Genomic DNA, 12,073 nt, shown 5'->3' with positions numbered 1-12,073 from the left:
TATTTGTAGAGTTCTATACCCACCTATACCCACCCAATAGGGGCCGGCCAAGCTAGCTTGGGAAACAAGCTAGGGCCGGCCTAGGTATGAATTTGGGTGACCGGCCCTAGCTTGAACCCAAGCTAGTGGGGGCTGGCCAAATTAAATTAAAAAAGAATTGTAATTTTAATTTTTATTATGTGGAAGAAATAATTTATTAAAGAGAATTTAAATTAAAATATCTCTCTTATAAAAGATCTACAAAAGATTAAAGAAAGAGATTAGATCTCTTTCCTTATTTGTAGATTGGTAAGATATTTTATTTTCTCTTTAAAATTATTCATATGTTGATAAAATTAAAATTATAGAAATTTCCTTTTATCAACCATGAAGAGTTTTTTAAAGAGAAATTTTATTTTTTTAAATTTCCGGAAACAAATTAGAAAGTTTAATTGTTGATTGAAACTTGTCCAATTTGTTCTTCATGATGTGGCCGGCCACTTGAATTTAATTGGGGAAATTTTATTTTATTTTTCTCAATTAAATCATGTCAAGGAAATTAAGGAAATTTTATTGTAATTAAATTTCCTAATTTGCCTAGGCCAAGGAATATAAAAGAAGGGGTGAGGGTGCCTTCATGAGACACAACCTCTATTATTTTCTCTCCCTCTTTTCCTTGGTGTTGTAGCCGGCCATCATCTCTTCTCTTCTTCCTCTTTGTGGTGGCCGAAACTCTCTATTGCTTGGAGCTCTTGTGGAGGCCGGATACTACTTGGAGAAGAAGAAGAAGAAGAAGGAGAGGAAGCTTGCATCTCTTAGAGCTTGGTTGGTGTTTTTCTTCTTCCTTGGTGAAGCTTTCTTGTTTTGGCCGAACCTAGCTAGGAGGAGAAGAAGGTGCTTGGTGGTTTCTCATCTCGGAAGATCGTTGCCCACACAACGTCCGAGGTTAGAAGAGGAATACGGTAGAAGATCAAGAGGTTTTTCTACAAGGTATAACTAGTAATTTTTCTTTCCGCATCATGCTAGTTATTTATGGAAATAATACCAAATACAAGAGGCTTACGTTCTAGAATTTCGAATATATTTTTCGATGTTGTGTTCTTTTGTTTTTTCTTTTCCTTGTGATTTGATTGTTCTCTTTGGTTAACCTAAAGTTATTTTAGGAAATTAAATATTAGTTTTCTATAAAAGGTTTTGTCTAGTCGGTGGTGGCTGCTCCCATATCCAAGAAGGCCATGTGCCTCGCCACGTCAGTACTGGGAACCAATTATGGAAATTAATATTTAATGGAATTAATAACTTAAGGAGACTTGGGCCGAACGTGTTAAGTTCCGCAGGAAATCCAAGTCAAAACCTAAAAGAACAAATAGATTAAGTTTTGGATCAAACGTGTTAAGTTCCGCAGGCGATCCAAAATTTAATTTAAAAGAACACATGGTAGCTAGGAAAAGGTTCAGACCTTTGTACAAAATTTTTGTACAGTGGAACCTATAGGTTTTCCGAGTAGCAACCAACAGTCTGTCCCTCTTTTCCTTTTGTAGATTCACTTACATCCAACGACTTTTACACCATCAGGTGGTTCTACAAGCTCCCAGACCTTATTAGAGTACATAGACTCTATTTCTGAATTTATCGCCTTTTGCCAAGATACTGCATCTTTATCTTGGAGTGCTTCGTCATATGTCCGGGGATCAGGTTCATGTTTACCCGGGATCAAGTCCGAAGATTCTCCCAAAAACATGAATCTTTCAGGCTGCCTTACAACCCTCCCACTACGACGAGGCACTGTCTGTGGTTGTGTATCATGTGTGACACGTGTTGCAGTCTCTTGTGGTACTTCATCTTGTACTGTTGGTACTAAAGTAGACGTGTCCTCTCTTAGTTCTTCTAAAACAACTTTACTACTGGGCTTGTGATCCATTATATAGTCTTCTTCTAAAAACTGGGCATTGGTGCTAACAATGACCTTCTGGTCTTTAGGACTATAAAATAAACCACCTTTCGTTCCTTTGGGATATCCTACAAACACGCGAACTTCTGTACGGGATTCTAACTTATCAGCATCTGGTTTCAGCACATGTGCTGGACTACCCCAAATCCGAATATGTCTTAGACTGGGTTTTCGCCCATTCCATAATTCTATGGGAGTAGAAGAAACTGATTTAGAAGGTACTAAGTTCAGAATGTATACTGCTGTTTCCAGAGCATATCTCCAAAATGAATTTGGTAATTCTGAATAACTCATCATCGATCTAACCATCTCCATAAGAGTCCTATTCCTTCGCTCTGCTACACCATTCTGTTGGGGTGTTCCAGGTGCAGAGAGTTGGGATTGAATCCCGGCCTCTGATAAGTAATTCCTAAACTCTCCTAAGAGGTATTCGCCACCACGATCAGATCGTAGTGTCTTGATACTTTTACCTAATCGTTTCTCCACATCAGCCTTGTATTCTTTGAACTTATCAAAGCACTCGGACTTACGGCGCATTAGGTAAATATATCCATATCTTGAATAATCATCTATAAAAGAGACAAAATATTCAAAACCACCTCTTGCCTAGACAGACATAGGACCACACAAATCAGAATGAACCAATTCCAACACTTCTTTGGCTCTATACCCCTTGGCCTTGAACGGCCTCTTGGTCATTTTACCTTCCAAGCAAGATTCACAAGTTGGAAAATTTTCCAACTCTACCGAACTCAAAAGTCCATCAGCTATAAGCCTCTAAATCCTACTTAAGTTAATATGACTAAGCCTTAGATGCCAAAGATATGCTTGGTTCATTTTCGAAGGTTCTTTTCTCTTATTAGAGTTAGAAGATGAGTTATAAATTTTCATATTTTACTTTGTGGAAGAAATTGGATTTAAAGTATACAAATTGCCAACCAATGCACCAGAACAGATAATCACTTTATTTCTTTTAATAACTACATCGTTACTGAAAGAAACTGAATATCCATCTAAAAACAGTTTAGAAACTGAAATTAAATTCTTTCTAAAATAAGACAATTTCTTAAAACTAAATTTCTATTTCTACTAAAAGATAAGTAGACGTCTCCCGCTGCAACAGCTGCCACCTTAGTAGCATTGCCCATGTAGACGGTAATCTCTCCTTCAGATAGTCGTCGGGTTTCCTGGAACCCCTTTGTTTTGGTTCCTACGAGGACAGTCTGCCTTCCAATGTCCTGCCTGCTTGCAGATGAAGCACTTGCCCTTCGGCTTCTTCACTCCAGCTTTAAATCCCGTACTCTGAGATTTATTCACTTTCTTTGCTGAACCGACTTGTTTCTTCTTCTTCTTTCCTCTCAGTTTAGAAGTAGAACCATTTTCAGCATAGTGAATTTGAGCATTGTGACGAAATAATCCTTCTGCCGCTTGAAGTTCTGTCAGTAGTTCCGCTAATGAATAAATCCTCTTATTCATATTATAGTTCAGGTGAAACTGCTCAAAACTTCTAGGTAGCGTTTGGAGGATCATATCGATCTGGGTTTCCCCATCAATTTCTCCTCCAAGGATCTGTATTTCGTTTAGATAAGCCATCATCTTTAGGATATGATCCCTCACAGGAGTACCCTCTTGCATGGTGGCTGTCATTATCTTTCTCATGGCTTCTTGCCTAGAAGCCCTATCCTGATGACCAAAGAGTTCCTTGAGATTATTCATAATATCATAAGCTGTTGGTAAATCTTAATGCTGATGTTGCAATACATTTGACATAGAAGCCAAAATGTAACACCGCGCCATCTCATCAGCTTTTACCCATTTCCTATGATATTCAATCTCCTCTTGGGTAGATTCATCAGTAGGTGATTCAGGGCAAGGCTCAGTCAGTACAAATTTATAGCTTTCAGCAGTAAGAACAATGTCCAGGTTTCTTTTTCAATCTATGTAGTTTGGTCCAGTAAGTCTATTCTGTTGAAGTATGATGGACAGTGGGTTGAAAGTCATCCTAAGAATCACAAATAACTTTTGGTCAGAACTCTAAATTTAGAATAATATTGATTCCTCAAACAATACTATTTTAAATTAACCAACACCTCAAAACACCGTGAATTTTGTATGCCACGTTAGTGTGGACGTATACAAATTCAACATTTGTAAAAGGAGGGTTTTAACCCATTAATTTTATTATCTTGTCAACCTAACTTTTTGACAAATAAAATTAATAGTTGGTATCTTTTGGTCACACAAATAATAGCAGTGACTCCGATGGGGAGGATACTATTAGATGTGTCTAAGTGTATACCATTACTTGACACTAAGTCCATTAATAAGATTATGCCCCTTCCGTTGGGGAAGATCACACGCTCTTAATTAACTTCCTATAGTCATCCAAAAATGGAAGTCTGTTCTAGTGATCCACAAACAAGCTCATCCGTTATGGAGGAAGGCACTCAGAGCCAACGCGCAAGCTTGTTTGCATCACTTACAAACCAGTAATGGAGACCATGGGATTTATTTAAAAAACCCTCTCCCACTTAGTTATTTATAAACGAGGAATTTTAACTATGCTAGCCTACTAGTCATGTATACTAACATGCACACACAGCATAATATAAAAGCAATAACTAGAAAATCTAATTTTCAACTATTATGGCTTTTATAGTTGTCCTCCGTGTGTTGTCATCCCAAGCTGCTGCCATATTTGGCCACCGCCACCGGGTCTAGCTGTCGCATCCATCTTGTTCCTTGTTCCGCTGCGCCTCTGGTCCTCAGAAGGTTCCACGCTTTGTAAGATTTGATCCACGACATAAATAGAATTTTACATTTTTGATCCTATATTCCATAAAAGGAATGTACATGTATCTAGATCAAAAATAAAATCCTAATAAAACTAAATACAGCTCCTGCAGTATTTTTAATACAATCATGCACACACAAATAAATGCCCTTGACATGTCCAAGGGTCCAATCACACACATAATAACTAAAAGCCATAATAGTTGGATCCTGCATCCACAAAGTTAGCACATCCTACTATTATCCTGCCTAAATTATGTATGACATGTGCATAATTAAACTAATACCAAATACACAGAGGCAAAACCCTAGCTCTGATACCAATTGTTGGTTGCTACTCGGAAAACCTAGAGGTTCCACTGTACAAAAATTTTGTACAAAGGTCTGAACCTTTTCCTAGCTACCATGTGTTCTTTTAAATTAAATTTTGGATCGCCTGCGGAACTTAACACGTTTGATCCAAAACTTAATATATTCGTTCTTTTAGGTTTTGACTTGGGTCTCCTGCGGAACTTAACACGTTCGACCCAAATCGCCTTAAGTTATTAATTCCATTAAATATTAATTTCCATAATTGGTTCCCAGTACTGACGTGACGAGGCACATGACCTTCTTGGATATGGGAGCAACCACCACCGACTAGACAAAACCTTTTATAGAAAGCTAATATTTAATTTCCTAAAATAACTTTTGGTTAACCGAAAAGAACAATCAAATCACAAGGATAAATAAAACAAAAGAACACAACATCGAAAAACATATTCGAAATACTAGAATCGTAAGCCTCTTGTATTTGGTATTATTTCCATAAATAACTAGTATGATGAGGAAAAGGAAAAACTACTAGTTATACCTTCTAGAAAGACCTCTTGATCTTCTATCGTATTCCTCTTCTAACCTCGGACGTTGTATGGGCAACGATCTTCCGAGATGAGAAACCACCAACCACCTTCTTCTCCTCCTAGCTAGGTTCGGCCACAAAAAGCTTAACCAAGGATGAAGAATAAAACACCAACCAAGCTCCAAGAGATGCTAGCTTTCTCTCCTTCTTCTTCTTCTTCTTCTCCAAGTAGTATCCGGCCGCCACAAGAGCTCCAAGCCTTTGAGAGTTTCGGCCACCACAAAGAGGGAGAGAGGAAGAGGATGGCCGGCCACTCCAAGGAATAAAAGAGGGAGAGAAATAATAAAGGTTGTGTCTCATGAAGGCACCCTCACCCCTTCTTTTATATTCCTTGGCCTAGGCAAATTAGGAAATTTAATTACAATAAAATTTCCTTAATTCCCTTGACATGATTTAATTGAGAAAAATAAAATAAAATTTCTCCAATTAATCTCTAATGGTCGGCCACATCAAAAGAGATAAATTAGACAAGTTTTAATCAACAATTAAAACTTCCTAATTTGTTTCCGAAAATTTTAAAATTAAAATTTCTCTTTAAAAATCTCTTCATGGTTGATAAAAAGAAATTTCTATAATTTTAATTTTATCAATATATGGATAATTTTAAAGAGAAAATAAAATATTTCACCAATCTACAAAAAAGGAAAGAGATCTAATTTCTTTCTTTAATCTTTTGTAGATCTTTTACAAGAGAGATATTTTAATTTTAATTCTCTTTAATAAATTATTTCTTCCACATAATAAAAATTAAAATTAAAATTCTTTTTAATTTAATTTGGCCGGCCCCCACTAGCTTGGGTTCAAGCTAGGGTCGGCCACCCTAATTTATACCTAGGTCGGCCCTAGCTTGATTCCCAAGTTAGCTTGGTCGACCCCCTATTGGTGGGTATAGAAGGTGGGTATAGGTGGGTATAGTACTCTATAAATAAGAGGCTACGATAGGGACCGAGAGGAGGAATTGGTTTTGGTCTCCCGATAAAATTAAGCATCCCGTGTTCGCCCCGAACACACAACTTAATTTTATCAATAATAATTCATTCCACTAGAGAACTATTATTGAACTACCGCATCAATCCCAAATTACATTTTTGGGCTCCTTCTTATTATGAGTGTGTTAGTCTCCCTGTGTTTAAGATATCGAATGTCCACTAATTAAGTGAGTTACTGACAACTCATTTAATTAATATCTTAGTCCAAGAGTAGTATCACTCAACCTTATTATCATGTCGGACTAAGTCCACCTGCAGGGTTTAACATGACAATCCTTATGAGCTCCTCTTGAGGACATTATCAACCTAGTATCTCTAGGACACAGTTTCCTTCTATAATCAACAACACACACTATAAGTGATACCATTTCCCAACTTATCGGGCTTATTGATTCATCGAACTAAATCTCACCCATTGATAAATTAAAGAAATAAATATCAAATATATGTGCTTGTTATCATATTAGGATTAAGAGCACACACTTCCATAATAACCGAGATCTTTGTTTCTTTATAAAGTCAGTATAAAAGAAACGACCTCAAATGGTCCTACTCAATACACTCTAAGTGTACTAGTGTAATTATACAGTCAAGATAAACTGATACCTAATTACACTACGACCTTCTAATGGTTTGTTCCTTTCCATTTTGGTCGTGAGCTACTGTTTATAATTTATAAGGTACTGATAACATCATCTTCTGCATGTGACACCACATACTATGTTATCTACAGTATAAATTAATTGAACAACTACAACTAAATGTAGACAATTTGACCAAATGTGATTCATTATTCATAATGAATGTTTACAAAGCTTAGGCTTTCAGTATACACTCCAACATGTCTGTGGTTGTGTATCATGTGTGACACGTGTTGCAGTCTCTTGTGGTACTTCATCTTGTACTGTTGGTACTAAAGTAGACGTGTCCTCTCTTAGTTCTTCTAAAATAACTTTACTACTGGGCTTGTGATCCATTATATAGTCTTCTTCTAAAAACTGGGCATTGGTGCTAACAATGACCTTCTGGTCTTTAGGACTATAAAATAAACCTCCTTTTGTTCCTTTGGGATATCCCACAAACACGCAAACTTCTGTACGAGATTCTAACTTATTAGCATCTGGTTTCAGCACATGTGCTGGACTACCCCAAATCCGAATATGTCTTAGACTGGGTTTTCGCTCATTCCACAATTCTGTGGAAGTAGAAGAAACTGATTTAGAAGGTATTAAGTTCAGAACGTATACTGCTGTTTCCAGAGCATATCCCCAAAACGAATTTGGTAATTCTGAATAACTCATCATCGATCTAACCATCTCCATAAGAGTCATATTCCTTCATTCTGCCACACCATTCTGTTGGGGTGTTCTAGGTGTAGACAATTGGGATTGAATTCCGACCTCTGATAAGTAATTCCTAAACTCTCCTAAGAGGTATTCGCCACCACGATCAGACCGTAGTGTCTTGATACTTTTTCCTAGTCGTTTTGCCATATCAGTCTTGTATTCTTTGAACTTATCAAAGCACTCGGACTTGCGGCGCATTAGGTAAATGTATCCGTATCTTGAATAATCATCTATGAAAGAGACAAAATATTCAAAACCACCTCTTGCCTGGACAGACATAGGACCACACAAATCAGAATGAACCAATTCTAACACTTCATTGGCTCTATACCCCTTGGCCTTGAACGGCCTCTTGGTCATTTTACCTTCCAAGCAAGATTCACAAGTTGGAAAATTTTCCAACTCTACCGAACTTAAAAGTCCATCAGCTATAAGCCTCTGAATCCTACTTAAGTTAATATGACAAAGCCTTATGTAACGACCCAATTTTCCCTATTTCAAGTTCTAAAAGTCCATAAAAATATTTGGAAATACTTTTAAAATATTCTAGAGATTTTTAGGAATTTTTAGAGTATTTTTACGTAATTTTTAGAGGTCGTTTAGTAGGGTTACAAAAAGAAAGAAGTTTTAAAAAAAAAAATGTTGAAGGTGAGATTCGAACCCATGATCTCGGGTCGGACTGACCCAAGCAAAACCGGCCCAACCAGCTGAGCTACACGATTTTTGTTAACCTTATATGGAGCGAAATATATATATGCAGTAGCTGGAACGTTTGAAATAAATTGAAGAAAAAGGCACGGATGAGAATCGAAGCTCACCTGGGCTTTGGCAAAACTGGAACCAAGTGGGCTAGCGATCATTTGTTATTAAATAAGGAGAAAAATATCTATACTTAAGTTATTTCCGTAACCTAATTCCTTCTCACCTCTTCTCCTCTCACGCACGCGCGGCGCGGCGAGGCGATTTTCTGCTCTCGGCGGAAGAAAGGGCGACGGAGCTAGGTTTCCTCCTTCCGGCGCCGGCGAAGCTGTTTTCCGGCCAACCTCATCCGTGGTGGTCGTCCCGACAGAGAGGAGCACGCGTGAGCATAAGAGGAAGCCGAGGACTTCATCTTTCCGAAGCCCTAGTGTTCGTCCCGATTGGTTGTAAGTCCAAGTAAATCACGGTGAGTTGCTTCTCACCTGCAGTAGGAGTAGCTCCGAGTTTTCGATTTTCGTTTCCTTGCTCATGGATTCTATTGTGCCGAATAGATGGTCCTAGGGTTGTCATGCATCCCTTCCTTTAGTTGTTGCTAGGTATTTTGCCATGCAAATTTAGGTTTCGGTTTGTTCCCTTGCTTCCCTGTTTTCGGATCATACCGTACAGGTTGCCACCTCATGTTTGCTGTCGTGAGGTTGAAGAAAGAAGAAAAGGATTAGTTTAGGTTAAGCATGAAGAACAGTTACAAAACTTAGGTTTCCAGTAGTAGTTCTACCCTATTAGCAGCACGTTGGAGATTTTGGGTTGCTTTACAATAAGAGTTAAGCTGTGAAGGTGTCATTTAGGTTTATTTTAAATTTTACAGCAAGATGAACTTGATCTTATGCAAAGAAAAAGGGGCACGAGTAACTTCCACTGGGTTGCTGTGCAATTTCGGCTACTGAGCTGGCTATAAGAAGGCTCAGATTTATTAAATCGGATCAAGTCAATATTTGTTGAACCACACGTACAACAGAACCGTGAAAAGGATCTGCTGAACTTGAAATAGAGTAGTAGTAGTAGTACTTGTACATGTGGTTTTATTTCTTTGAAATCTGTTATTTCTGTGCTATTTACCAGAAATGCAATTATAACAGAATAATTGACTTCATTTGCTACTGCACCAAGCTTTACATAGGTTTAAACTTTAGCAGATTATAGTCTTGTTGTGCCATGCATTTGACATGTACAGCCTTAGTTTTGGGAGTATTCAGTAGAGCATGTGCTACTAGTTTTTCCCATGAAAATTTAGAACATCCACTTTGTTTTTACAGATTTCATTAAGCAGTATAGTGCAGATTTGTTAAGCTTAGGATGTAGATTTGCTTAAAGTATGATTAGTAAGCTTAAAGTTACTTTCTTTTGCTCTTATCACAGCATGTTTAGAAAGTCCAAAGTTACTTTCTTTTGCCCTATTTTACAGCATGTACAGAAAGCTCAAGGTTGCATTCTTTTGCTCTATTTTACAGCATGTTTAGAAAGTCCAAGTTGCTTTCTTTTGCTCTATTTTATAGCATGATTAGTAAGTTCAAAGTTGCTTTCTTTTACTCTATTTTATAGCATGATTAGTAAGCTCAAAGTTGTTTTCATTTGCTATTTTAATATGCATGAACAGCCATGTATTCTAGTGGAAAAATGAGAATCCTATTAAATACTTTTAGAAGTATTAACAAGTAAAAGAAAGAAAAAGAAAAGAAAGAGAAAGGCCAAGGCCTTAAATAAATCCCAAAGTCAAGATTTTAGGGATTTTTGGCACACAAGGTGTCTATTAAAATGCCAAGGCATTTAAAGAATAAGTAATTAAGATAAAAAAAGTATTTTACTTTTAAAGGGCATGTACCGGACACAAGGTCCAAGGGATGGGCTCCAAGTTGCCCCTAGGCACAAGGCCTAGAAGTATCTTAGTAGTTTCGGGATTAGCTACCTCGATTCTTATTAAGAATGCGCGCAAAGTGGTACAATGCCGGGCCCAAGAAGAAGTTGATTACTATTTTGAAGTATTAAAGTATAAGTTTTAAAACAAATGAAACAAGCTTCAAATATGTTTAGAATTAGAAAGTTTAGTTTCTTGTTATTTGAAGCATGCAGTAGTAGTTTTATTTGTTTCTTGCTATTAGTTTTACATGTTTAGCTTTACATGTTTAGTAGTTTTACATGTTTAGCTTTACATGTTTAGTAGTTTTACATGTTTAGTAGCTTTACATGTTTAGTAGTTTTACATGTTTAGCTTTACATGTTTAGTAGTTTTACATGTTTAGTAGTTTTACATGTTTAGTAGCTTTACATGTTTAGTATGCTTCTTTTATAGTTTCATTCTTATGAGCATGATTAACTATACATGTTTAGTATTTCAGTTAGCATGATTCCTTTGCTATGTATGAGCATGAGTAGCTTTACATGTTAGCATTCAGTTTTAGCATGTTTTTATTTATATACATGCATATCGAGTTTTTGTGAGTAGATAGCGCTCACTAAGCTTTATGCTTATAGACTACACTTCCTCCTACTGCAGATAAAGGAAAGGAAAAGATTTAGCAAGGAAGGCGATAAGGTGGTGGTGATGAAGGTGTGTGATGACTGGACTATGGAGAGATCCAGAATGAGCTGACAAATTGCCAAGACTTTTCTGTTTAGTTATTTTACTTCTCTTTTAATGCTATGATGAAGTTGAGATTGTAATTGAGTCTATTCCGCACTTGTAGCTTGGTATGTCTTATCGTTGGAGTTCTATTCGTTTACTATTCCTAGAATAGTTTCCTTTTAGTTATTGTGACATTATTACTGCGTGGTTGTGAAGTATTTATACCAGCCGCATGTGGCTGATGGTTTATTATTTGTTTGTATTGTTGATTTGGTCACCGGTACAGGGGAGATTCTGCCGAAATTTTTCGGTAGGGATTTCTCGTAGTTAAGTAGCGTACCGGTTAAGTAGAGTTAGTAGTTAAGTAACGGTCGCCTTAGAGAAGGGTGGTCGTTACAGTTGGTATCAGAGCAGTTCCCATTCTCCAGCATCACACACATCAGCATCAACCTTGCCGTCTTCAAGTAAGAAAATATTTAAGTTCTTTCTTTATTGCTTTCCTTATTATTAACTGCAGTACTGAGTAATTGCTTATGAGTGCTTAAGTAAGATAGAAGTTACTGTTTCTCCTTTCTTGATTCATACATATGTTTGTTTAGAAAGGATAGAGAAGTTAGAAAGGATAGAGAAGATATCAAGCCTTTTCTTTGCATAACTAGATGTTAAGAAGAGGATATCCCCGCACCGTTCGTACTGAGAACCAAGATCAGGTGAACGAAGAGCTTAGATCAATTGAGCCCAATCTCTCTGAAGTTCTTGTCCAACTCCAGAGACAAGTAGTAGAGCAGCAACAAG

The sequence above is a fragment of the Zingiber officinale genome, chromosome 10A, assembly GCF_018446385.1.
Source record: "Zingiber officinale cultivar Zhangliang chromosome 10A, Zo_v1.1, whole genome shotgun sequence".
In the NCBI taxonomy this organism is placed as follows: Eukaryota; Viridiplantae; Streptophyta; class Magnoliopsida; order Zingiberales; family Zingiberaceae; genus Zingiber; species Zingiber officinale.
This window is presented reverse-complemented; position numbering follows the sequence as displayed.